At 32.5% G+C, this 25,684-nt stretch overlaps 1 pseudogene; it reads left to right on the top strand.

The window, feature by feature from the left end:
- LOC114739613 (sterol 3-beta-glucosyltransferase UGT80A2-like) overlaps positions 1 to 25,684 on the top strand; it is a 145,567-nt pseudogene that overhangs the window by 49,674 nt on the left and 70,209 nt on the right.

The following is a 25,684-nucleotide window of genomic DNA, read 5'->3' as shown; positions in this document are numbered from 1 at the left end:
TTATCAGTGCAATATATGAAGAGAAACTTTAAATTGGGGCAGTCTAACTTTTGAGGAAGTTCTTGGATAAAACATGGTTTTAAGATTATCTGGGTACATCTTTGGAGAAAACCCTTGCTCGACCAATCTCGCATCTTGTCATCATTTCTTCTCAACACGAAGACATGTTCATTCTTATAAGCAATTGAAATAGCTACTTCACGAACAAGGTCATGCATTTTAATTGCTTCAGTCTCACTTGTATCATCATCAAGTAACAAACAGAATGCCTTCAAGGCATGAATTATTCTATATAATCGGTTTCTTGCATCTTCAAGAGTATATGTGTGTTTCAGAACACCCAAACCAATTACATATTTCAACAAGTCACTAACCAACACGGATGGTCCATGAACACCACATAGCAAGAATACTTTCTTCATTTCATCATCTTCCAATCGGTTGTAGGTAAATTCAAAAGCTGAAAAAACAGTCCCATACATGTCTCCATTATCAACTCTGTTTAAGTTGTTCAAGGCATCTTTCCAATAGTGAGTATTCTTATTATATTTTAATGACTTTGCAATTGAGGCTATCATAACAGGCAAACCTGCACATCTTTCAACCACTTGAGTTGCTATCTTTTTCAAGTCATCATCTTCAACAGCATCACCAACCATATCTTCAAACAAACTCCATGATTCTGTATCATTTAGTGTTCCAAGAGCAAAATCCTTTTGAGTCTCATTCTTATGTAGAATATCTAAACTTCTAGAAGTCAACAATAATTTGCAACCTTGATAAGTCTCATTCTTCTGTGAAATATCTAGAGGCTGAGAAGTCAATGATGATTTGCCACCCTTAACATCCTGCTCAGAGGGAATTCCTAACTTGTCCAAATCAATTTCCTTCCATAAATCATCTAGTATAATAAGGATATTTTTTTCCATTTTTATCCTTCTACACAGGCGGTCGGCTCTTCCAATTGTGGTATCCTCGTTCAAGGGGAAGTGTAATTGATATGCAATCTCATCTTGAACCTTTTCAACACCCAGTGTCTCCGATATAGTTGCCATAGCCACCACATCAAATAGCTTTTCCTTCTTAACATGTTTGGCAATATCTTTAACTAGAGTGGTCTTTCCAACTCCGCCCAACCCATAAATTCCAACTTTGCGTACTTTAGGATCCATTAGAGACAACATAACCTCCTCCTTCAATGAATTTCTTGACTCAAGCTTTTCATTGCCTGGAGTAGTCAAAATTAAGATTGGCATGCTAGGTGCACGAACATACCCAACTCGACCGTCAAACTTCCCCTTTGTCTTTAGTTCAGCAACGTCGAATGCCATTTTCTTTGCTTTTCTACCAAGTTGATGTCTGGATTTCAAGTTAGGAAAAGACCATTTCCAGCACCGTACATTAGCGTGAGTTTGATCTTCACAAAGTTTTTCTACTTCTCCCACGGTCTCATCAACTCTTTCCTGCCAACTTTTTACATCAGCTTCAATCTCTCCTCCCTTCCTTCTTTCTGTTTCAACATCATGATTGATGCGAATTTTCGCGTCCTTTAACTCCTTAATGTTATCCTGCAGCTCCTTAAAATTTTCTTTGTAAAATAATAAATATCCCACTTGCCTTCCAATAGGTATCACAGTTAACTCACATATTTTGCCAGCAATAGCAGTGAGAATTTCCATTGTTACTTCCTGAATAAAAAGAGAAGAAATTTGTTTGTTGGATGAACGGAAGCCACAACAGATCAAAAGATAATTCCATACACAATTGCTTGGGTTTAACTAATAGGAGATTGAGGCAGTAGGACTGTAAGTAGAAAATTCGAAATCTCCCAAACTAGAATCCAAGCCGTCAATTCAAGTTTTGAAGGGTTCAATGGATCTGTGTATTATTCATGTGAGTATTTGCGTCTCTGTTTTTGTCTCTTCTTCCGAAGAAGAATAAGTGGCTTCTACTGGTGACAGTGGCCTAAACTCCAACGCCACTGGAGCTCTAGAAGTGCCAGTGGAAGGGGGAATTTTTTTTAAAAATTGGTCAAAGTAGAATTCATTTGAGGAGAAATTCTTGTGCGTTCCAGGAGCACCACGTCATTTATGGTCTGACGAATTAAAACCTGCCATGTCATTAAACTTAATCTTAACTTTAACCTTAGCTGTAAGCGTTTTAATCTATTTGCTTAGTAATTTAATTTAACAATTTCTTTTAGAAAGTCGTCCTTATCTTTTTTTTCCTGACTTTTCTGCCCTTGTCGCTAGTCCGTCGTCGTCTTCTCCATTTGTCTTTCTTTTTTGTTGTGTGCTTCTGCGCCAAGAACCACCATGTTTCTCCCCTCCTCTTCCCTCATCACCCTTACCTTCTTTATATTTATCCTCTTTCATCTCCGTCACCTTCACCCTCCAACTCCTCCCACCGTCACTTCCGCCCGCCCTACCTCATTCCTACAGTCAGCGAATCCGTCTAGTTCGCTTCTCTCTAATTGGAAGATTCCAACCCTTACATCAATAGCTCTTCCTTGTACATCCCGGCAATGTCTATCTCCTTCTTCAACTCATGCCCATCTTTTTTCCTCTTTCAAGTTCTTGAATCTGGTTGCTTCCTTCTCTAGATCCAAAGCATGAGGGAAAAATTGATGTTCTTGAACCTGAGTCCACGATTTGAAATTTATGTTTCATTTGCTGCTTTTGTTTTGTGTTAAGCGAAGGAAGGAGCGTGCTGGACAGAGAAAAGGAACACTACTCTTCATCTCGTGGGTATGGATGGAATCCATGGAGGAAAAAACTGGACAAAGAGAGAGGGTTTGCCGGAGGGAGCGAAGATGATGGAGGAGGGCAGAGAAGTCAGGAAAAAAGATGGGTACTAGTTTCAAAAAAATTGTTGAATTAAATTACTAAACAAATATAGATAAAAAAGGCTAACAGCTAAGCTCACAGATCAGATTAAATTTAATGAGATGGCAAGTTTTTATTTGTCAGACCACAAATAACGCGGTGCTCTTGGAGCGCACAAGAATTCCTCATATCCTGAAAAACTAAATTGTTGTAAGGAGTTAATTAACCTCAAATACTAATTTTTGGAAATTAAATGTAATAAATAGCTAATAAATTATTATGAACAACTGTTGTTTGAATGTTTAAAGTGTCATAGTTATTTTATTTATTATTCTGAGATAATTAATCTTAAAATCCTTATCATTTCCATTAATTTTTAATTGGGTTTTTCTAATTTTGTTCATCAAATCTTTATATTTTCACATGTTTTTACTTTAGTTGGGTTTTTATAGGTTTTTTTTCTTTTTATTGTGTTCTTATAGTTTCAAACAATTTTTACTTAGCTCACTGAATTTTTTTTATTCTTTACTTGACAAATTCTGATAACATTCTTCTATAAATATAAAAGATAATAATATTACTTACAAAATTATTTAATCATACTCTACAGATAATAAATTATTTTAATAATTTATTTTAATATTATTTTAAAATTTTCTGTTAAACATATATTTATATTTTTTATTTTATAAATTATAAGTTTTATTTATTTTTGTCATTATAAAATTTGAGTGATAATTATAAAATTTATAAAAGTAATTAATAACTGTTTCTATTAGTTATCTTTATAATTATATGATTATTAATTTAAACTTTTATTTCAATATTATTTTTAATTAATTTTAAATTAAATTTCAAAATAAAACTGAAAAATACATAGACATAATTAAAAACATACGTAAGTATTACGAAATAACTAAAAAAATACATAAAGATATGTTTAAAAATTGACTTAAACTATAAGAGTTGCATTATCATTATTCCTTGAGGGCTTGTTTGATTGGAGAGGAGGGTGCGGAGGGGAGGGAAAATTGAACCTCCCCTTTTATTTGGTTAAAAATTTTGTAGGGAATGGAAGCTAAGATATTCCCTCTCCTGCCCCTATTTTAGCTCCCTTCAAAGTGGAGTTTTTGAAGAAAAGCTAAATTTTTGAACTATTATATCCTTATATTTTTTTTATATTACTATCCATGAAATATATTATTATAATATTTATTTCCAATAAAAATATATTATCCTAAGTAAAAAATTTAAATATAAATTGTTATAATTAAAAATATTAGAATTAAAAATAAAAACATTATTTAAATAAAAATTATAATATTATCAAATTAGCTTTTTTATAAATATATATTATTTTATTAAATATATTTTAAGCTAAAAAAATAACCTAAAGAGAATAAAATTTTTTTTTTTAGAACATATAAAATTTGTTAATTTGACTATTTCAAATATGTTATTATATTAATTAGAATGAAAAATTACTGTACCTATTTTTCATTTTTTATATTAATTATTTTATTAAATATATTTTTAAGCTAAAAAAACATAGCCTAAAGATAATAAAATTTTATTTTTTAAAACATATAAAATTTGTTAATTTGACTATTTCAAATATGTTATTATATTAATTAGAATGAAAAATTACTGAACCTATTTTTTAATATACATATTAACATGATAAGACTGAATTTTCATTAAATTATATAATTTATCATTAAGATGTAAATTAATTTATATAATATATCAAAAAATATAAACTAATATGTAAGAGTAAAATGACAAATTGATCACTACTATCACCCACTTCCCTCTCTTGAATTAAACAAGGGATTATTAAATATCCTTTTTTTTTTAATCAAACCAAATAAAGTGAAAGTAAAACCTCCTCTCCTCCCTCCCTCTCTTGTTGATATTTTTAAACTATACATATTTGATAAGAGTATTTTTATATCTCTATAACTTGTGATTCTATAATTTGAATTAAAAATTTATGAGTTTCAACAATAATATATCTCAAACTAAAGTAAAATAATAGTTAAATTGCAAAAATTAAAGATGAAATTTTTATATAAAAGAAAAATTGATATTTTTGGCACCAAAGAAATGCATATTCATAAAGAAGAGCAATTGTTGATAGTGATGACAAAGTTCAAAAAATTGATAATAATGTTTGTCTATTACTGTTAATGAAATTTTTAGATGTTATTATCTTATTTATAAACCTAATAAAATGAAACATTTCTAAAATTTTGACATGTAAGACTGTCCAACCCTTTAGGGCTAAGCCAACTCTTATTCCCAGTACTAGGCGGGGATGAGGATGGCTAGCTGACTTTTTTTTAATTTTTAATAAGTGAAGGATAATATTGTAATAGCAGCACAAATATTCTATAATTCCATTTAATATTTAAATAATCTGCAAAGAAGGGAACCTTTCGAATTTTTTATTGTCATGTACGAACGAGATGGCGGAAAACTAGGACCGGCAACGAAGACGGAACTCGAAAGGAATACTTTCATATTTCCTCCGTCCTTTTCTTCTCATAATTGCATCTCTATTGCTGAATTGAAAAAATAAATAGTTCAAATTTAATATTTTATAAAATTATTATTATTATATTATATAAATATGAGAAAGGGAAGTGGACATCAATTTTTTAGGATATTAAATCTGATCCATTCATATTTTAATCCAATAGTAAAGTTGGAATTCTAAAAGGAAAACAAGAGGAAGGGATTGTGAGCATCCAGAACCAAGGAAGACATGGGACCAAAATTGTATCATTAGCCCTCACTTCCCACAATGAATCAAAAATTTTGAAAGAGTTTAAACGTCTTAGCACATATCATACTATTTGCTGCTTGAATAAGCCTAAATTAATCCAAAATGATTCTAGTCCTAAGCAAGGTTTTAAAACTTGAATTGGCAAACCGGTCGAAATACTAGTTGAAATACTAGTTCAAAGAGATGAATGGTTGAACTGTAGTTAAATTATTGTTAGATAGGTTATGATTAGTTTATTAAAATCTTAATTCTATTTCTTAATTGTGGCAAGAGACATTTTGTAAAATGTTATTTCACATGATTAAATTTATAAGATGAGGTTCATCGTGCATTTTCAAAATTACTCTAAACTTGTCTAATATTCAAGAGCGCACATTCATTATATATAAAGAAAATAACAACTCATTAGGCACTTTTAGGAGGCTTATTAACACTAAATTAAAAAGATAAAATTTGAAAAATAAATAAATAAACAATTAGAAATTCAAAGATATTATATATTTGCACTTACATTAGAAAAGGAATTTAAGATCTAAACAACATAAGTGATCAAAGATCAAAGAAAATGGGAAGAAATGAAGTAGGAGACTAAAAGGGACTAGGTGAAAATACCACATCAAGCATTTAAATAAAGCTAGTATGTTTCTTTGTATGAAGGTTTTAAAGAGGGATTTAAGCTTGACCCAAACTGAAAGTAAAGTGCTTGATCCAGTTCCTTTTAAGTCGTATCATGTTGGGTAAAGCAATAGAAATTGAGGTAACAAGATGCGGCATCTATAATCAATAAGAACAATACTGATAGAAACACCAATAAGGAAGTAAAGTTACCTGAAGCAGATGAGGCTATGCTGTGGCTGTGGTCTTTGGTTCAGCTTTGAGAAAGTTCTGTGATTGATAAGAAACAGATCAGGTATTCCAATCATGGCACTCATGATTAATTATTTTATCTGAAAACTATCAAGAGCCAGAATTTACCAGCAGATCAGCACAACTTCCTGTCTCTCTTGAACTCTACAGATGAAGCAGACACTTCCCTAATCTTTAATGCAAAGACTTGTCTTTTTTTTTTTTTGGGAGACTTTTATACCAGATTGACCAAAACGAAAAACAACAGACTTTGTGCAAACCAGACACTTGCACTTTTTTTTTGGAGATTTTTATGAGCTTTTGATTGACAAGAAAACAACAAATCTAACAAAGGAAAATGTCAAAAAGAAATTTTTTTTTTGTTTTTGTTTTGGGCTTTTGAAAAGTAGCTAGTATGCAGAAAAGAGCTAAACAAGTTTGATTTGAAAGCTGGGGAGAAGAAGGAGTGAACACCACATATACGAAGGACACTAACACAAGAACTACAAGTCAGGGCTTTTTAGAAAATGAATGTTTGATTTTGACTGATTTCTTCTAAAACTTGAAGGCAACAGTAGAAGAACGAGTTTGAAAAAGAGTGCTGATAAAAAGCTTGAGAAATAGGAAGCAATCGGTATCAGATGGTCCACAACCAGAAGAAAACCGAAGGAGGAAAAGGAAAGACCAACAAGAGATGCCAAGAGGAAGAAAGAGACAAGAAAAGATTCTGACCACATGATAGGCTTCTTTCTTAATCTTGCTCGTGATACCTCTCTCAACTTTTGAGAACTTTTGGAAACGCAACGTGGAAAGATGTGAAAGTTGTGGGGAAAGGTGTTTCATTGACTTTTTTCTTTGAAACCGATTCCTTGTCGCATGTTAAAAAAAATCTTAAACTATATTAAATTTTATTTAAAATTTAATAACTTTTTAATTGTATTCTTATTTAATATACATTATATCTTATATAAACAAAGTCAACACAATAATAAATAAAAGGTAAAATTGTACATTCAGACATAAAATTTCTTTCAATACTTTATAAATAGGATCAAAAAATACCTTCTACCTCTGTTCTATTTTACTAGAGGAATATGATTTTAATATATTTGGAATGCTAAATTTTTTAATATTCTATCGTTTTTATGGCTGTTGAAGTCCAACCTCAAAGAAGCGACCAAAGAAGCAGGTTGTTAGAGGCAATGTATCCAACTCATGCTTAGCTGTAATTGTGTACATGATTTAGATATGACATGTGCTCGAACAAATGCCAATATCGGACTCTAATTATAATGTTAAATAAACCCTTGTAATTAGAACTCCACAGTGTTAATAAAATATCGGCAATTAATATAAAAAGCTAGTACAACCTACGCAGTGTTAATAAAATATCGGTAATTAATATAAAAAGCTTGTACAAGGGAGCAGGTTGTTAGAGCAAATGTCTATGTAAGAAGTATTACCACCGACTCTGGCTAGTTAGAATCGGAGACCTAGTACAACCCAGTGTTAATAAAGTATCGGCCATTCGCATAACAAACTAGTTTTACTTTTAATTTAATTTTAAATATAAAATCTTAATTTATTGTATCTTTTATATTTATATATTTTTTAAGTAATCTTTATAGTAGTTGCACATGTTAAAAATTCTACCAAATAGTAATTTTAATTAATATAAATAATTAGCAAGAAAAAATAACATATATTTATTATAAATAACTAATTTAAATTAAATTAGAATTTTTCTTATTCAAGTGACCATTTTAAAATTTTCAAGTTTAAGTGTCATTTTTGTGTCATTTTCTCTTTTTAAGTGTTTTATTAACTTTTTTTTTTTAACTCTTATGATTCTATTATATTCTCTATAAATATATTATTCTCACATATATCAATATATCTAGAATGCTAAATTTTTTAATATTCTATCATTTTTGTATTATATGTGCAATAATAATTATAGTTTTTATTTAATTTTATCAGTGTGAACTAATTCAAAATGCATTAAACAGTGTTTAGAGAATTAAGAGAAGAAAAGCAAAACAATAAAAAGTTTCTTTTGGTGAATAACGAAACAATAAAAAGTAACAATGTTTTTTCGTGCGCCCTCTTTATTAGTGGCCGACAATTCTTTTGTCCCTCGTTTCAAGTTCGACTAAAACCAGGAGGAATGGTCCCAAAATATATGCTGCTGATTTTCAGATCAGTCCTTGGAATCATATAACTATTCTCTTAGTCTTTAATATAAAATCTAATTATTATGTTAGTTTTATTTTAAAACTTATTTTTAATATTTATTAATTTTTTTAAATTAATCCTACTGATACTCGCTCAACATATTAAAGAAGATAATTATGATATTTAAAAAAATATTATACTTTTTATAATTAATTAACTTATCTATTAATTAAATAAATCTTATATAAATAAGCAAAGAAGTACTATTTGTGCAGCTGCATTTCTTTTTTTTTTTTTTTGGGTGAACTGCATTTCTACTATTTTGATTTTACATGTTAATTTTTAAATTCTTTCCGGAGCAGATATGGTGGTAAAAAACAACTAAATGCTTCCTGCCTTCAGGAACATTTCATACAAAGGTGAAATTGTGAAAATTGGAAACCAGTGTTGCATCTCTAGTTCTATGTTACACTGGTAATTTTAGTTAAAAATTTTATTACGAGATTTATCACAATGAAGCAGACATTTCCAAAATATCTAAGGCAAATATTTTTTTTTTTACAGATTTTTATACCAGATTGATCACAAGGAAGAAAAACCGCATTTTGTCGAGATGAGAGGCCAACTTTTTTTATTTAAAAAAAAAACACGTCATATGTGAGCTTAAGAGGAAGGGGAAAAAAGAACGTCCGAAGGGATATTTCTTTTTTTAAAAAAAAAATTTATGGGCATATGATTGACAAGAAAGCAACAAAGCTGATGTTTTATTAGTTCTCTATTTCCCGAGCTCTATAATGCCAATCCTATTTGTATAATTTCCTCCATTTTATACAATTGGTCTTCCTATTTAAAAAAAAAAAATTGATGCAAGAAAATGACTTTTTTATTTTGTTTTTGAAAAGTAGCTTGTATGTGGAAAGCAGAAAAACAAGTTTGATATAAAAAAGGGGAGAATGGATATATATATATATATATATATTGTGCACACAAGAACTAGTAGAACTCGGGACTTCTTAGAAAATGAATGTTTGATTTGGAATGATTTCTTCTGCAACTTGAATGAAATAGAGCAAGAAGTTGGAAGACCTGAGACTTGTGTAACATAATGCAGAAAACAACTTCAATGCATAGAACTACTGACACTTATTTTGTGGACTTTATCACTTGTGCAAGTGAAAAGCATAGGGTTTTATCATGTTGACAAATGAACCATTTAATATTTGAACTGATCATGGGAAAAAATCTGCACCCGTGGAAAAATGGAGTTTTTGCATGAAGAGAAAAAGCTGAAATCGAATTGGCGGAAAAAAAAAACATTGGATGGCTTATATCGGTTCAAAAATTGAATTATTCATATAATAATCTCCAACAATGCACAACCAAATAAATAAAATAGTGCCCAGAGAAGGGCATAGCATTTCCAGTTCATTCATAACCTAACATACAGAACAAGTGCATTGTATGCAAATGACAGATTATTACTTATAATCTGCGTTAGGCAATTCACAAAGCAGCATACAGAGAAAGTAAATATATAGTGCTAAACATGAAACTGTGAAAGCAAGTAGCTCCAAGAGATTTCACAAGAACTTCAGGATTCAATGAAGTCGTCCAGCTTGCTAGCCTTGTCAAGCAAAAAGGTTAAGGACTCCTTCAGAGAAGCTAACTCCTTCTTGATGGACTCAAGCTGAGCTTCGAGACTGAAAGCTTGACCTTTACCAGTCTCCTCAACCTTCCTCTTAATGTCTTCTCCATCACCACATTTCTCACTGCATTTATACAGATAACTGAGCCATGAAGCATCAAAACCGACCACTTCTAAGATGCTTCAACACTTTTTGATATGGTTCTTGTCATCTTCTGTCAAGTGGCCTCTTCGAATGGTCCTCAAAATGCGAGTCACTTCAGCAAATAAGGAAAAAGAGGAGGAAGCAAACACTCTTTGTCACTTTATGTTGAGCCAATCAAGCACTTGAGGATGGCGCTTTACCCCAACCTCCAAATGTGGCATGTTTTGTTCAAGGATGTCAACCATTTCCGTGTAGTTTGTCTAAATATTTATGTTGTCTTTTTTGAATAAGATTCAGGATTTTAATTTGGTTCTGATATACAATGGACAAAAAATGGTTTCTAAGAAATGCTAGTCTCCAACATCAGTTAATTGCTATGTAACTTGCCACTATCATAATTCACAGAGGGTCTACTCTACAAAGTGTTCATTTTTTTTCACTTGTCATAAACACGCAAAAGACTATTGAAAATATCATTTCAAATGAGAATCAAACGGTCGTATTAATTGTTTTTATCTATTTTTCAATGCTGAATGAGATAAAATATCCTAAAATTTTGAAACTAAAATTCAGGAACTATACTTAATTACCATATACTTAAAAGAGCTATTATTAGTTAATTGCCTTCTGGTTGAGTCTCTTCGCTCCTCGAGGATGAAGTTATGTAATGTAAAGGATAATGCACATATTATGAGGATGTTAGTATTATTGCATCCTTAGTGCAATTTGGTACTTCCCTATTTGAAGTTTGGTCCTTATTTAATGATTGTTTGTCTGTTAAACTACAGGCTTCATATACCGCTAAATAATAAAGAAGGGAATTAGGATTTCATGAATTGATTTTTATTTTATATTTACTCTTTTGATCTTATTTACTTCATGTCTTTTTTGTACAATTATTACAGCCTGTTCAAGAACCAGAAAAAAATGAATCAAATAATTGTAGAAGCACTAGAAAAAACTGGGCAGAGGGGCATCATCAATAAAGGATGGGGAGGCCTTGGAAATTGTAAGATAAAATCTTTCTTTTTCTATAGTAATTGTTTTTGGTTTTAAACTATTTATGCTTCTTCTCAGTGGCAGAACCAAAGGACTCTACAAGGCTGTGATGAGATCCTCCGTTTCTGTCAATCTTGGTTCAGCACAATTTTAAAGATACTTTGACATCAGGAAATCACTAACATAAATCTCATAATTCTCAGAAATTTGTGCCATGGTAGATGTAGAGGAGTTTTAATGTTAGCCAGCTAAATTGGTGGTTCGGACTTGGTTGAGTGTGTTGGGCTTTCTGCTTTAACCTACTACTTCACTATAATTTTTTTGGCTAGTCAAGGGCTTCAATATTCTTGGAAACCCCTACCTTAATGCTTAACATGCTATTATCTCTATCACAAATAGTTATGGCATGATGGTAGCTATCTAAGGTGGTTTAGGCTATGTTTGGTATTCTGTTTAAACCCTAAAACCACTTAAAAACAAAGCATCCATAACCTCTCATTGAGGCAAAGCAAATCCTAAACCCATGTTTAACTCAAATCAGCCATGATCTTGCTTTGTCTGCTTCGCTTTTTTTTTTTTTTTAAACACGTTCTGCAAACTCTAATCCAAACATACCCTGGCTTCCCCAAGACTGCCATGGTCAATGAAGCGAATAGAGACTCTAAACTTTGATTGGACCAAAGTCCAAAATTTGGGCAGAATTGTAGTTCGTCTCATGAATGTGGGACACGACAGCCCTGCTAAATCTATTTGGCTGTATTAATAACAAGTGCTTCTAAGTTTACTTTGTCTGATATGTGTTGATATTGACCCGAGGATGCTCGAAAAGATTTGGCTTCAAATACTTTACTGCTGGTAAATTTTTTTTTTTTTTAACATCTGTATTGCATCCTGGCATGAAAAGAAATGGCTATTGAACTCAGATGATAAATAAATAAAGAAAAATGATTATGGAACAGGTTTAGTTAGCAAATTGTGGAGTGGAATAATATTGCGTTTTTGTTAGCTTCATGATAAGTCACATTCCTCTCCGAAAAATTTTCTATAGGAAATTTTGATTTTTCATTCTTAATGATGTGCTTACAAGCCCCTCTCTGTTTCTTTTTCGGTAAAATCTCTCTTTTTGTGTTTAGTTTTGGTTGTATTTGCAAATTATTATTCTTTTTCCTGTTTCTTCCAGGTACATCATGGAGGTGCAGGAACTACGGCTGCTGGGCTAAAAGCTGTAGTAAGTAATTTGTAGACCCTCTCTCTCTGCATAATAGATCAAATACAAATAATTGAAATATAATACTACTACCTATCTTGAGTTGTTACGGCCAACGTTTAAGAAATTGGGCAAAAACCCCCACCTATTTTTCCTTAAAAACCTTGCATCATATGCAAATCTTCTAGGAGCAACTTAAAATGAAGCCAATTCCTACCTTAAAAAAATGGCCTAATAAAATTATCAGAATCCAACACGATAAAAATAAAATCTTCGATTCTACCAACAACTTGACGATTTTAGATTTGCGATTCATTTCAACATAGACAAGTTTCATATATTCTGATTCCGTCTTTTTTTTTTTTTAAAAAAAGAAATTTATTTTTTTTATTATTACTATTATTATTATTTTTCCTTTTTTTTTTATGATTTTTATGTTTCCTGGTAATGCCCGACAACCATGGCTCCATTCTTTGGTGATCAACCATTCTGGGGAGAGCGAGTACATGCCAAAGGAGTTGGTCCAGAATCCATCCGAGTTGATGAGTTTTCTCTTCCTAAGTTGGTTGACGCAATAAATTTTATGCTAGATTCCAAGGTAATATAACCTTCTGTCACTTTTAAGTTTGATAATATGAAAGCCAGCATATATATATGTCAGAAGTGAAGAGGGACCTTAACCACTCTACGCATTGTCTGCTAATTATTGATGCATGATACTAAAACGTGGATTGTGATGCAAAAAAGCAATTTATGAGAGATATACTTGTCACTGCTTTTGCTTGCTAGTTGAGAAGAACTAGTTTTCAGCTACGATGATAGGACTTGCCTATCGCCCATGGTTGAGGTGGCGTGCAGAGCATTTCAGTTATTTGAAACTCTAAGGAAGTTTATGATTAGCAGTGCAGCAGAAATTCTATCACCATCATGTTTATATGTGCAATATGATGTGATTCCAGGTAAAGGATCGTGCACTTGAACTAGCAAAGGCCATAGAAAACGAGGATGGCGTGGAAGGAGCGGTGAAAGCATTCTTTAGGCATCTTCCTCGGAAGAAACCAGCGTCTGATCCCGAACCCAAGCCATCAAGTCTGTTCTCTATACGTAGATGTTTTGGTTGTTCCTGTTTTTGATCAAGCAAGTTGTGCAGTTCCCACCTCGTAATCTATAATTTGAATTACAGTATATAGTTTCTGAGTTTGTGAAATGTGCTTTTTGCATTCTTCTGCTTTCAATCTATAGAATTCAATTTACAATTCAACGCATGCAGCTATTCCATTTGATGTAATTATAAATGTCTGTGCAGATCAGTGGGGTTAACAAAGGGGGAAATGAATGACCTATGACAGATGTTATAGAGAAATTTAGAAAGGCGACAAGAAATATAGTTTATATCAGATTAAGATTTAAAAATTTAAACATTCTTTGAATAGAAGTTATCACCATTCAGAAATGATAATAAATTTTAATTATTTTTTAAGAGATGCTGATTTATTCAGTTCTTTATTATGTACTAGTCATTGAGAAAACTTAAGTGTGTGTTTGGGTTTGAGTTGAAAAATAGAATTTGGTTGCAATGAATTTATAAAATTGATTATAAGATTGATTTGTGAGTATAATTGAAAAGCAATAGTAGTTTACGAGATATATGTTTAAAATTAATTTTAGCATGTATAGGGACTGTTTGATAGCTTACGAAATAATTATGTTTTTGGATTTTTAATTTATTTTGACGTGTGTAGAAGGGATTTGGATTTTTTTTTAAAAGGTTAAAATATATTTTTAGTCTTTTCAGTTTTAATTTACATAAAATTTTGATTTGGTTCATTGACTTTAAAAAAGTATATTTTTAATCTTTTAGTCTAAAAACTGTTAACAAAAAATGATAATATTGAGATATTGAAAATAAAAAGTCTAAAATACTACTCCTCCAGTCTTTAATATAAGACCCATTTAACTAATTTGATTAGATTAATGAAGTTAGGTAAGTTAGTTAATTATAAGAAAAGTGACACTTTTTCCTAAAATACCATAATCATCTTCGTTAATACTCCTCTCCCTCTTCTACTTGATTATGGTTGAGGGAGTATCCACAAGGGTAATTTAGAGAAAGTTGATAAATATGAGAAATGGGTCTTATATTTAGGACCAAAACCAACTCAAAAATTGGGTCTTATATTAAGGACCGGAGGAGTAATATATTAAGTTTAATTTTTTAAAAAATAACCATTTAAGACCTTTTATAAGGTTAAAGAGCTAAGTATTGACTTCTAACTCTTATAATTTATTTGAAGCTGAACTTAAATAGGCACTAAATTTAAACTCTCTTTCACAAATAGCGAGCACGTTTCACATGCAATTAAAAAATCTCCTTTAGCTTAAAATTTTCGAAGAAGAAAGAAAAAGGTTGGAACTTTTTAATATGAATCTCCTGAATGTTTGTACCAATTAACTGTCTATATTTACAACGCAAGCCAACAAAACGAGAGTTGGCGTGGTAAATAGACTTGAAAGCTGGCATTGACAATTTGATTGGCTTATATCTTGTAACTTATCTACTGCTCTGCTTTGTTCTGTTTTTCATCGAATTTTCGATAACACTATCCCTTCTCCAAATATCAGATTTTATTCTGATAAACATATAATATGATGAAGATTAAGATGGTGGATAACACATTTATCAATGTATTGATGAAACACGAACCCATTCTGCTCCAAAGGACGCTAGCAGAAGACAAACAAATCCTGTTTTGTTTACATTGAACAGGGGAACTCAGAAACAAAAACACAAGAGAGAACAACGTCACTGATGCTACCATGAACAACGTCTTTATGATCACGTTCCTTCAATATTGCAAGTAACATGCAGAACGATCAAGTTCATCGGATCCAACATGACGCATTACTTATAATGTACATTAGACAAACTATAAATGAACATACATAAGTAAATATATACTGAAAAAGTCAAAGCAAGTAAATGTCCAAGAGAATCCACAAACTTCAGGACTCAATGAGATCATGCAGCCTACTGGACCTGTTACGCAACAACACTAAGGATTCCTCCACCGAAGATAACTCCTTGTTGATGGACTCAAGCTGAGCTTTCAAATTTGAAGCATGATCTTCAGCCTCCTTAACCTTCCATTTGAGGTCTTCTCCATCTTCACATTCCTCAATGCAGCCATGCACGTAACTGATCCAGGAATCATCAAAGCCAACCCCTTGCAACGCTGTGCAACATTCTCTGATGTAGTTTCGATCATCTTCGGCCAAGTCCACTCTTCGAGTGGTCCTCAAGATATGAGTCACCTCAGCAAATAAGGAAAAGAAAGAGGAAGCAAACACTCTGCGTCGCTTTGTGTTGAGCCAATCAAGCACCTGAGGATGCCGCCTCACCCCAGCCTCCAAATATGGCATGCTTTTTTCAGGAATGTCAATCATTCCCTTGTAGCTTCTATAAATGTTCGATTTCTCTATGGATGAAATCAGAGGTTCTGAAGCTTGTGAAGGTGATGGATCAAGAGCTGAATCAACAAGCAAGGAGGGAAAAAAAAAAGGTTTGAGGGAAGTTTTGAGAAAATGAAAAAGTCCTGCGAAAATTGCTGTTCTTTCCCTATCAATTCATTTCAAATTGATCGGAGCTTGCAAATCAATACCTGCTTCATGAATCATGGTTGAGCTAGGAACATTTTGAGCAGCTGGAATTGAAGACTTCTGAATAGTATCGCATATCTTTTGAGTCTCAATGTATGAATCATGTAATTCTTCTGGTACATTTTGATTAACATGATAACAGACTTGTTAGTTCATCCAAAGAATAATACCCAAAAAAGAAAAAGATACAAAACAGGATAAGAACCTGTATTTTGTGTTGTGGCAAGTTTCTCTGCATCTTGGTCAGTTTGAATCAAGGATTTGTCCATGGTATCATCAATCTCTTGAGTTCCAACAGCTAAAAAAACAACAACAAAAAATTTATGAGAAAAGAGTTTTTTTCAAAATAAAAATAAATTACTTCTTTCTGAAGAGAAATAAATCTGTTACTTTCTTTTTTGTCACTAGTCACAAAAGTTTTGGGTAGGTTGAACAAATTTTTTCTAGAACTAGTTTTTTACTCCTGTGATTCTTCTAGCAAATTTCAGTTAACATGATAGAAATTCAAAATAAAGAATTAATTAAGCAAGAGTATTAGATCAAGATCCATCAAGTCAGTATTAGGACCTATGTCCTGTACTACAGCTGGTCTCTGTCCTTCCTGCGCAGCTTGAGTTAAGGGTTTCTCGGTAGTCTCATTCACCTCTGGAGTCAAAAAGCCAAACAAATAAGCTTAGCAAACAAAATAACGCAAGGTATTGTAAAGGGAAAAAAAGCTTCTAAAATTTAAAAGACGAGTAGTCATTTGAAGGCTTTTTCTCTGGTATATTTGGCACGATATAAGGTTATGGTAGTTAATTAGGCAAAAGAATACAGAATTAAAAAAAAAAAAAAGCAAGGACATACATGAGGCCTGGGTGGACGAAGTTATAGGATGCCAAATTTCCAAGTCACATGATATTTTCAAACGATTTCTCACATGATAAGAAGTTAGAAACATTAATTATGAAAATGAGTACTAAAACAAGGTCAACCCATGGATCCTGAAATGCAGTAGAAATTGGTTCCTCTAATAGTTATAACCAATGGTCTTTTGGTGATATTGCATGTATATCTGTTGAGTCTTAATACGAAGTGAATAAATAAAAAATACTAATACTATAATACAAATTATTTCTCATGAGGTTTTAACAAAATAAAAATAATTTCCTTCCCTCTAACAAGAGCGATAACAATGGTGGTGAAGATCTGATTAAGAAAATTCTCAGAAATGGGAAATTTTAAGTTAGTGATTCTTCTGTAGTTGATTTTATTTCCCATGATAGCAAGTAAGGATAATTTCTCCAAATGAACTATGCCTATATGATCAGTGCAATAAAAATGTGTGGTTGAACTTTCTGCAGAAGAAAGAAGGTCATGGAATGTACCAAAGCAGAGTGATGATATTTCAATTACAGTATAGGTCTTGTGGTCCGGATGATCAAATTTTAACGTGGACGAATTTTTGAGCCTTGTAATTCCTCTAATATATTTCAATTTGCATAAAAGAAAGTCAGAAAAAATTAAGAAGCCTAGTACTATAATTGGACATGCATTACCCTATTAGAAGCAATTTGGATAATCTGTCACATGTTAAAATAATATCAGTACCTGCATCACAAACTCCTGTGGGCCTACGAGGACTTTTAGCAGCTTCAACCAATGGTCTTCCAATGTTCTCGCCCATCTCTTCAGTCCCCTTAGTTAAACCTGTTAGTTTTAAAAAATTGAGAGTAAATAGAATGATATAACATTTTAAAAAAATAAAAAATATCTTACATCTAAACAGTGCGAAGAAAAATAAAACCAAAAGAAGAGGAAGAAAGAAAAACATTACTTTCTTTATTGTTGACAGTTGTAGCTTGCTTGAATAGATTCTTGCGAGATTGAGTCGTTGAGTCTTGGGATTCTTCTATTAGTTTTCAATTCCCATCATAGCATATTAGAATCAATCATTAATTAGAGCTTTGTTTCAAGGAAACTAAACAAAGCTCCTCTCATATTAGTGAGAAACTTAATGTAGAATGGCATGAGGTTGTAGATAAAATAATTAATAAATTCCTTCCTTCTTACACGTGGTCATTTAATTAAACGATTTGGCACTCACAGAAGTTTTCTAGTAGCGTCAATTATTTTTAGATGATTTCGGATTATAAAAATCAGAATGCGAAGTATCAGTCATTAAAAAAAAAAAAACCATTAATCCAGCCAATGAATATGATAACAAAGTGTAAAGCACTCTATTGAACAAAAGGTATCAGTCATTAAATATACCAAAGGATAGTGATAGTGATAAATACCTAAGACACTCAAATCTGTAAAAGAAATTAAGGCCAAAGTCAAAGAAACATCTGATTATTTATGGCAAATAGCAGAATGCAAGGCAATCTTAATACCTTTTTCTTGATTTGTAGAAGGGCTGGAGGCAATTTGAGTAACCGGAGCCAAAGGCCTCTCAGCCCCTGACGAGGCTTGCTCATTCAGCTCTTTGTCATAAGATTGACTTGGGAGTTTGTGTGTTTCTTGCTTCCCAATGTCTGCAATTTGATTAGGCTTCGATTGTCCTACTTGCTCCCCAGAGCTTGATGCTCTAGTAGTAGTGGCACTCATTTGATGAGTTTGACTACTTTTGGTAATATCACTTGAAGATTCCTTATAGTTGCCTTCATCTTCTTCTCGAGTTGCCTGATTAAGGTACGCACACAAGATATTATATCTTGACGGCAATGCACATTTACATTCAACCTTTTTACCCATATTTAAGTTTTCATTTGACTGTGTTTAAGTTTTACATATTTTTCCAGTCAATCATATTTTGTTGCAGCACAATATTGTCTAAATTTAGTTCTTTAGATTTTACAAATAGAGGTTGAGACACATACATGGTATTACAGGAGTGTCAATCATCTCAGAATTTATTTTTTAGCATACATACCTCTGTGAACAAATGGTGGATAGTGGTGTTGAGGTCTTCTTTCCAGCGTCTTTTCCCATTTTCCACTGTCACTGATTTTAGAAATGGGGCAATATTGATTCCAGACGAGAAATTTTGCATTTTGGGGCATCCTGTCACATTCAATATCACCAAAGAGGGGAATATGAAGGTGTGTTTCTCAGAGCAAAAGCTTTTGAATCTTGATAGACAAGTTAGTTCCAAATACTCCAAGCTTTTAAATATGATTTCTTCTTCTGATCCTCCTTCATTAGTCATCACAATATCCTCTAGCATTCCACAATTGCTAATTGTTAAGCTTCTGAGGTGGATGAGACTTTTAGCTATGAAAGATGTGATGAAGTACGTCAAGCCATTGCAATCCTCTACTTTCAAGGTGGTTAAATTTGTGAAAGATGCCGAAGGTGGTGCGAATCTTCTTAACCTAGAACATTGCACTACATGCATAGTTTCAAGGTTTTGAACCAAGGGATGCGATGTTGACTCATCATCGTTCCATATATGCTCAAGCTTCTCTAATTGAAATAGACACAACGTTTTAATTTGGGTGGCGTTTTCAATACAAAAATGACAAATTTCTTCTGAATGAAAGAGTGTTTCAAAAGAACTACAACGCACTTGTAGTGTATTTATAGCTGCAAATATTTGGATTAAATCATTCAGAAACTTTATTGGAGTTCCCTGAAAATATTGCAAACGAAGCATTTTGATGCTATGAAAGAGATTTTTCTCATGTTTGCTATTCAATATCCTCATAGTATCCTTTTCATTTAACGGCAATTCCTCCAAATTTTGAGACACCTGAAAAAGAGAAAATATTATTTGTTTCTTTCATCATATAATCTACTAATAAGTGAACATAAAACATTTTTTTATACTTTTACAAACCACATGCGTAATTATAGTTTTCCTCAGCCATGCATCTTTTTGTCTAGAGAAAAAAAAATGTAATTAAACACAGATAGAAGAAATTATAAAAAAAAAAAAAAAGGATGCATACCTTTTCAATATAAAACAAAGCTTGCTCAATTTTTGACTCATTGTCACCCTCCCTAAGCGGTTGGGAATTCAAATGGTCAAATGCAAATATTTGCAATTCTTCACATCCACCAACATTTAACCACTTCAACGAAGGACACTCTAGAGTATATCTTTTTGGATAGAAATTAGTGAGCTGTGTCAGATTCAATAGGTTCAAGGTTGTTAACCGAGGAAAATCAAACTTGAGTTCCTCTAATCCTTCTGTAATTGAAACAATTTCCTCAACACCACAAGACTCAATGTGAAGCTCTTTAAGTCGCCTCAAATCTTGGCATAGTGAGACCGAAAACAAACATTTCAGCTGTTGGCATTTATCAACTTTCACAATCTGTAAATTTTCAAAGCTGATTATTTCTCCTGCTTCTCTGTTCCATATGCATTTCAAATTTGGAAGCCCTGAGAGTGTTAATTTCTTCAACCGACTAACTTCCTTTGATTCTATTGCTTTCTCATCCAACGCATTTACATCAAACACCACTTCTAATGAATCACACTCTGATACTTCCAGTTCCTCTAATGCATATATCAGTCGCAGTAAATTTGATGCAAAAATCACGTTAGACAAGAATGTACATTTTCGCACCACTAGATGCTTCAAATTGCAGAATATATTTGGCCCATCTTGGCCATACCATAGTTCTTTCAGTTCGGGATATACAGAAAATTCCAAAAGATTGAAGCTACTAAATGCCACCTGTGCAAATAATTATCAAGGTAAGGGAAAAGACATTAAGGGCACCGAAGCAAATTAAATATTAACATTTTGTTACTTTCAGTTATTAAAATTAATACTATTCATTCAAAGTATTAACTAACTATTATGTTAGCAGAAATAAAAAGGATAAAAATATCTAACTCAAATCTAAGCACAACCTCATCTTTACTTCGTTAATGCTCTTTGCCACAATGGCACCAATATATGATTCTGGATTTCATGAAAAATTTGTAATTTTTTTTTTAATTGATCTGAAAGTTAAGATATATCCAAATAGATACACCGAGAAAAAAGACGAGTGAATAATAAAGGCTAATAAAAGCTATACAATCATGAAAATAAATATTTACAATAAAAATGAAAGATATTTCCATAATCATTTTTCTTTTCACATAAACAATTGGCTTTTCTGACAATTTGTTTATCCGATTTTCTCAACATATGTCAGGAGAATAAAGAATGATTTTTTAGTCAAATCAAAACATACCTTGTCCACAAACATCTTCTTTATAGTCTTATTCAGATCACCTTCCCAATGCTCGTTTCCATCTTCTTCTTTTGATGATATCTTTCGAACCTTTGGTGTGCTTGTGTCTCTCCCGGCTGAGAAGGTGTTCATTCTTGGGCATTGCTCAATGACAACTTTTTGTAACATCGGAAAGTTTAAGAAGTAATTGGAGGAGCAAAACCTCTTGATCATTGGCAAACACTTGAGCTCCAAAATTTCTAAGCTTCTGAATGCAATTTCATCTTCAGATCCCTCCCTCTCATCTGCCACAACTTGCTCAAGTGAATTGCACTTCGTTATTTTCATTGTTGTTAATTTGACCAGGCTTCTTGCAGTTGATGAGGTAATTAAGTGAAGCAATCCATTGCAATTTCCCACCTTCAAATCTGTCAGGTGATGGAAAGTTACAGAGGACGGCGCTAAGTGTTTCAAATTGGAACAATTATAGACCCGTAAGTCTTCAAGAACCTCTAGGACTGGATCTATTCGAAATCCTTCTTTGCATATACGCTGGAGATCATCCAACTGACTGAGTGTCAATGCTTTAAGTAGTGCTCCAGTTTTAGATTTTCTTTTGTCATCTATAGGTATTTCTTCTTGGAATATCTCCCTGAAAGAACTCCATTCAACAAGTAGATCATTGACAGTGGTTATGTTTTGGAGAACCCAATAGGGGAAAGTGGCATCATCATCTTCAAAATTTGCCAAACGAAGAGATTTGAGTTTGTTGAAGTGTTTTCGTGAAAATTGCCCTTGTAATATCATGCTTGCATCCTCATTATTTAGGGCCAACTTCTCCAAGTTGCAAATTACCTGTATATGGCATAAACCAAAAAGCATCCAAAGTAATATGACTAAACAGATGCAATAGTGAGGCAAGAAGCAAATAACAAATGCACGCATAATCAAACCTGATTAGTTTTTCTGAATATATAAAATTATTATACATGCAATGAGATATTTATGGTGCCTAAATAAATTAAGATTTTTTTATATAATAATTCTTATACCTCTTCAAGTGCAAAAAGAGGCTGCTGCAGTGAGATTTGGAGTTTACTATGAAAAGCATTTTCTCTGCCACTCGAACTTTGTGTCTTGAAGAGCTTCAGTTTCCAACATTGACGAATATCTATTAACCTTAATAATGGATGTAGTAAACTATGATTTCCAATAAAAAATCCCTCTAGTTGAAATAAACCCCAAAACACCAATGAGGTCAACTGATTAAACGCAAATTTGACTGGACTATCCATGGGTCCTTCGCCTGAAACAATATATTTCAAACTCCGTGCATACTTTATGGAAATAGTTTCCAGTTGAGTGGCTTGCATTGCAGTGGAGAATGGAAAAAGGTCTTCTAAGTTCTGACAGTCTTCAACCCACACAAGTTGCAGGTTGTGAAAACAAAGGCTTTCTTGAGCATCTTTACTCCAAATCTGTTTCAGCTTTGGCAAGTGAAACAGATGGAGTTTCTTCAATTGTGAGACTTGTTGTGTCGTTGTTTCCTCTTCATTACGGATTTCTTTGACAGTTAGTTCGAATATCTCTTCCACTGAACTACAATGGCTGACCTTCAATGTCTCAAGGCTTCCAAACGTTCCCTGCATATCATATTGGAAAATATTCGCAAGTTTCCCGCAATTGCTCACCTCCAAACTCCTTAACCTATCAAATTGAAAGTGCCATACTTTCTTCAAGCTTTCCATATCTTTAACTACCATGGTCTCCAATTTTGAGAATCGGACCTGTGATACAAGGCACAATTTACAAATCCGTAATAAGCAACATTATATATGAATGATATTGAAGACAGCTGCACAAGAGGAAATGTTTGATCTTATCGACTTAACATTTATTTCAAGTCTAATCGTAATACCTCTTGTGAAACAATGCCGCTCGGAGCAATGATCTCCTCCATCATCTCACACTTGCTTATTTCAAGGTGTTTAAGTTTTAAAAGACTTCCAATCACAGAAGATGAGAATAAGTGCTTGAACCCTCTGCAATCCTCAACTATCAAGTAAGCCAAATTGTGAATACAATTGGCTACAGAAAGGTCATCATCATCCCAAATTTTTTCCAGATTAATTGAGCTCAACTTGAGTGTCTCCAAACTAGAAAAACTAACCTGTGATTAATAAAAAAAAAATATTTGTAAATTGCAGTGATGAACTTGCAAATTGTCACAAACAAATATTATTGAATAATCATGTTTAAGTATTATTGAAACTGTCAAAGACAAATCAAAATATAAAAATTGAGTACTGAAAATATGGGGGGGAGAAATGCTGAAAAAAATTAACTCAAGAAATACGTTAAAAGTAAAATTACACAAAAAAATTATTTTAAAATATCAATTGCTGAGAAAATACTTTAGGATGGTAAATGTAACTCAACCGATGTTTTGAAGAATTAATAGTGAGCATAAAATTGCATTATTTAAAGTATCACAGTAAAATTGCTTTTAAAAAATCATTCAAGGCAAAATTGCAGTAAGAAAATTTTTTAAAATACTAAGCACTACTAAGGAAATACTTTAAGAGTCTGAATACACTTTAACCATTTATTAAATTGCACCAAAATTTAAACATTATACTCAGTTTCGTCAAAATTAAAATAAAATATATATATAATATCAATAGTTTTGACATCTACTTTTAGATATTATATTCAAGTTCGTTTTAAAAATTACCATACATACATTATTAGTGTGATAGCCACATATGACGCCATCATTTGATTTAACTTGCAAACAAATAAATGAAAGAAGAAGAAAAAGCATACCTTAGTGCCGTTAAATAATGATGGGGTTGTCATGCAAGATGTGTACTCATTTGAGCAAAAATCCTGGATGAGTGGCAGATGACAGAGAGTCAAGGAGCGCAGTGAAGGAAACTCAATCTTGTCGTCAATAGTTATGCCACTATCCACATTTTCAGTTAGAACAATCCTCTTCATTGAATTGCATCTGGAAACTTGGATCTCAATAAGTTGAGAAAGAGCTTTCACCATTAAAATAGAGCAAAGATATTCCAATTGGTCACAACTTTTGATCTTGATGACTGTGAGTTTGACAAAGGAGTTAACAGGAAGTGGACCATGACAGATCTTCACTAAGTTATTGAGATTGTGAAGTATTAGGGTCTTCAATTCTGGAAATAAACCAAGATGAGTCTTAGTATTCCTCTCCATTGTGTTGATAATATGTTGAACTTGGCCATCATTTTGGATATAGAGATGCTTTAGTTCTGAAAATCCTTCAGTATTCAAATCAAAAAGCACATCCGAAATTCCATTGACTTCATCTAAGTACAAATCTTCCACTCGTTTAATCAATGCTTTAATCCCATATTCCCAACGAATGCTGGTATGAAGCTTTAGCTTTAGCAACCTTGAGGTCATTTTGTTGCTTGACCATTCCCATTTATCTCCAATGACAACCTTGTATCTCTCTAACTTGTTAAGCATTGATATCATGTCTGACAAAATCCCAGCCTCACGAATTTGAATTTCCAAAGTAGTCAAACTTGTCAAATACACAAGCTCAGCAAGCTTAGCACATTTGTTTTCCTCCATTGAACTCTCCCCCTCCCACTTAATTGAGGCATTGGCCATATAAAGTTCCTCTATTTTAGTCAATTTGGACAAAATGTTGGGTGGGATGAAGTTAATTCTAGAATTGCTCAAATTCAACATTTTTATATGAGTCAATTGTCCTATTTCACTTGGAAAGTTCTCCATGTATGAATCAAAGAAACTAAGAATTTCTAAATTTTTCAAGGCACCTATTCCAGCCATATGTTTCAAGGTGCATTGATCTAAACACAATGTTTTAAGTTCGGTCAAGAGACGAAGAGATCTAGGCAATGAAGATATTATCAAGCCTCTCAAATCTAATGCTTCAAGGTTTTGCATTCCCTCAAAAAAGTCGTCTGGAATTTCCAAAGTGAAAGTATCAGTGTAATGTAAGAGGAAAAATTTCAAATTGGGGCAGTCTAACTTTTGAGGAAGTTCTTGAATAAAACATGGTTTTAAGACTATCTGGGTATACGTTTCAGGAAAACCCTTGCTTGACCAATATTCTTGCATCCTATCATCATTTCTTTTCAACACAAAAACATGTTTTTTCCCAGCAATTGAAAGGGCTACTTGGCGAACAAGATCATGCATTTTAATTGCATCGGTCTCACCCGCATCATCC

Source organism: Neltuma alba, unplaced genomic scaffold, assembly GCF_004799145.2.
Source record: "Neltuma alba isolate B1F8T4 unplaced genomic scaffold, ASM479914v2 tig00002863_pilon, whole genome shotgun sequence".
NCBI lineage: Eukaryota > Viridiplantae > Streptophyta > Magnoliopsida > Fabales > Fabaceae > Neltuma > Neltuma alba.
This window is presented reverse-complemented; position numbering and strand designations above follow the sequence as displayed.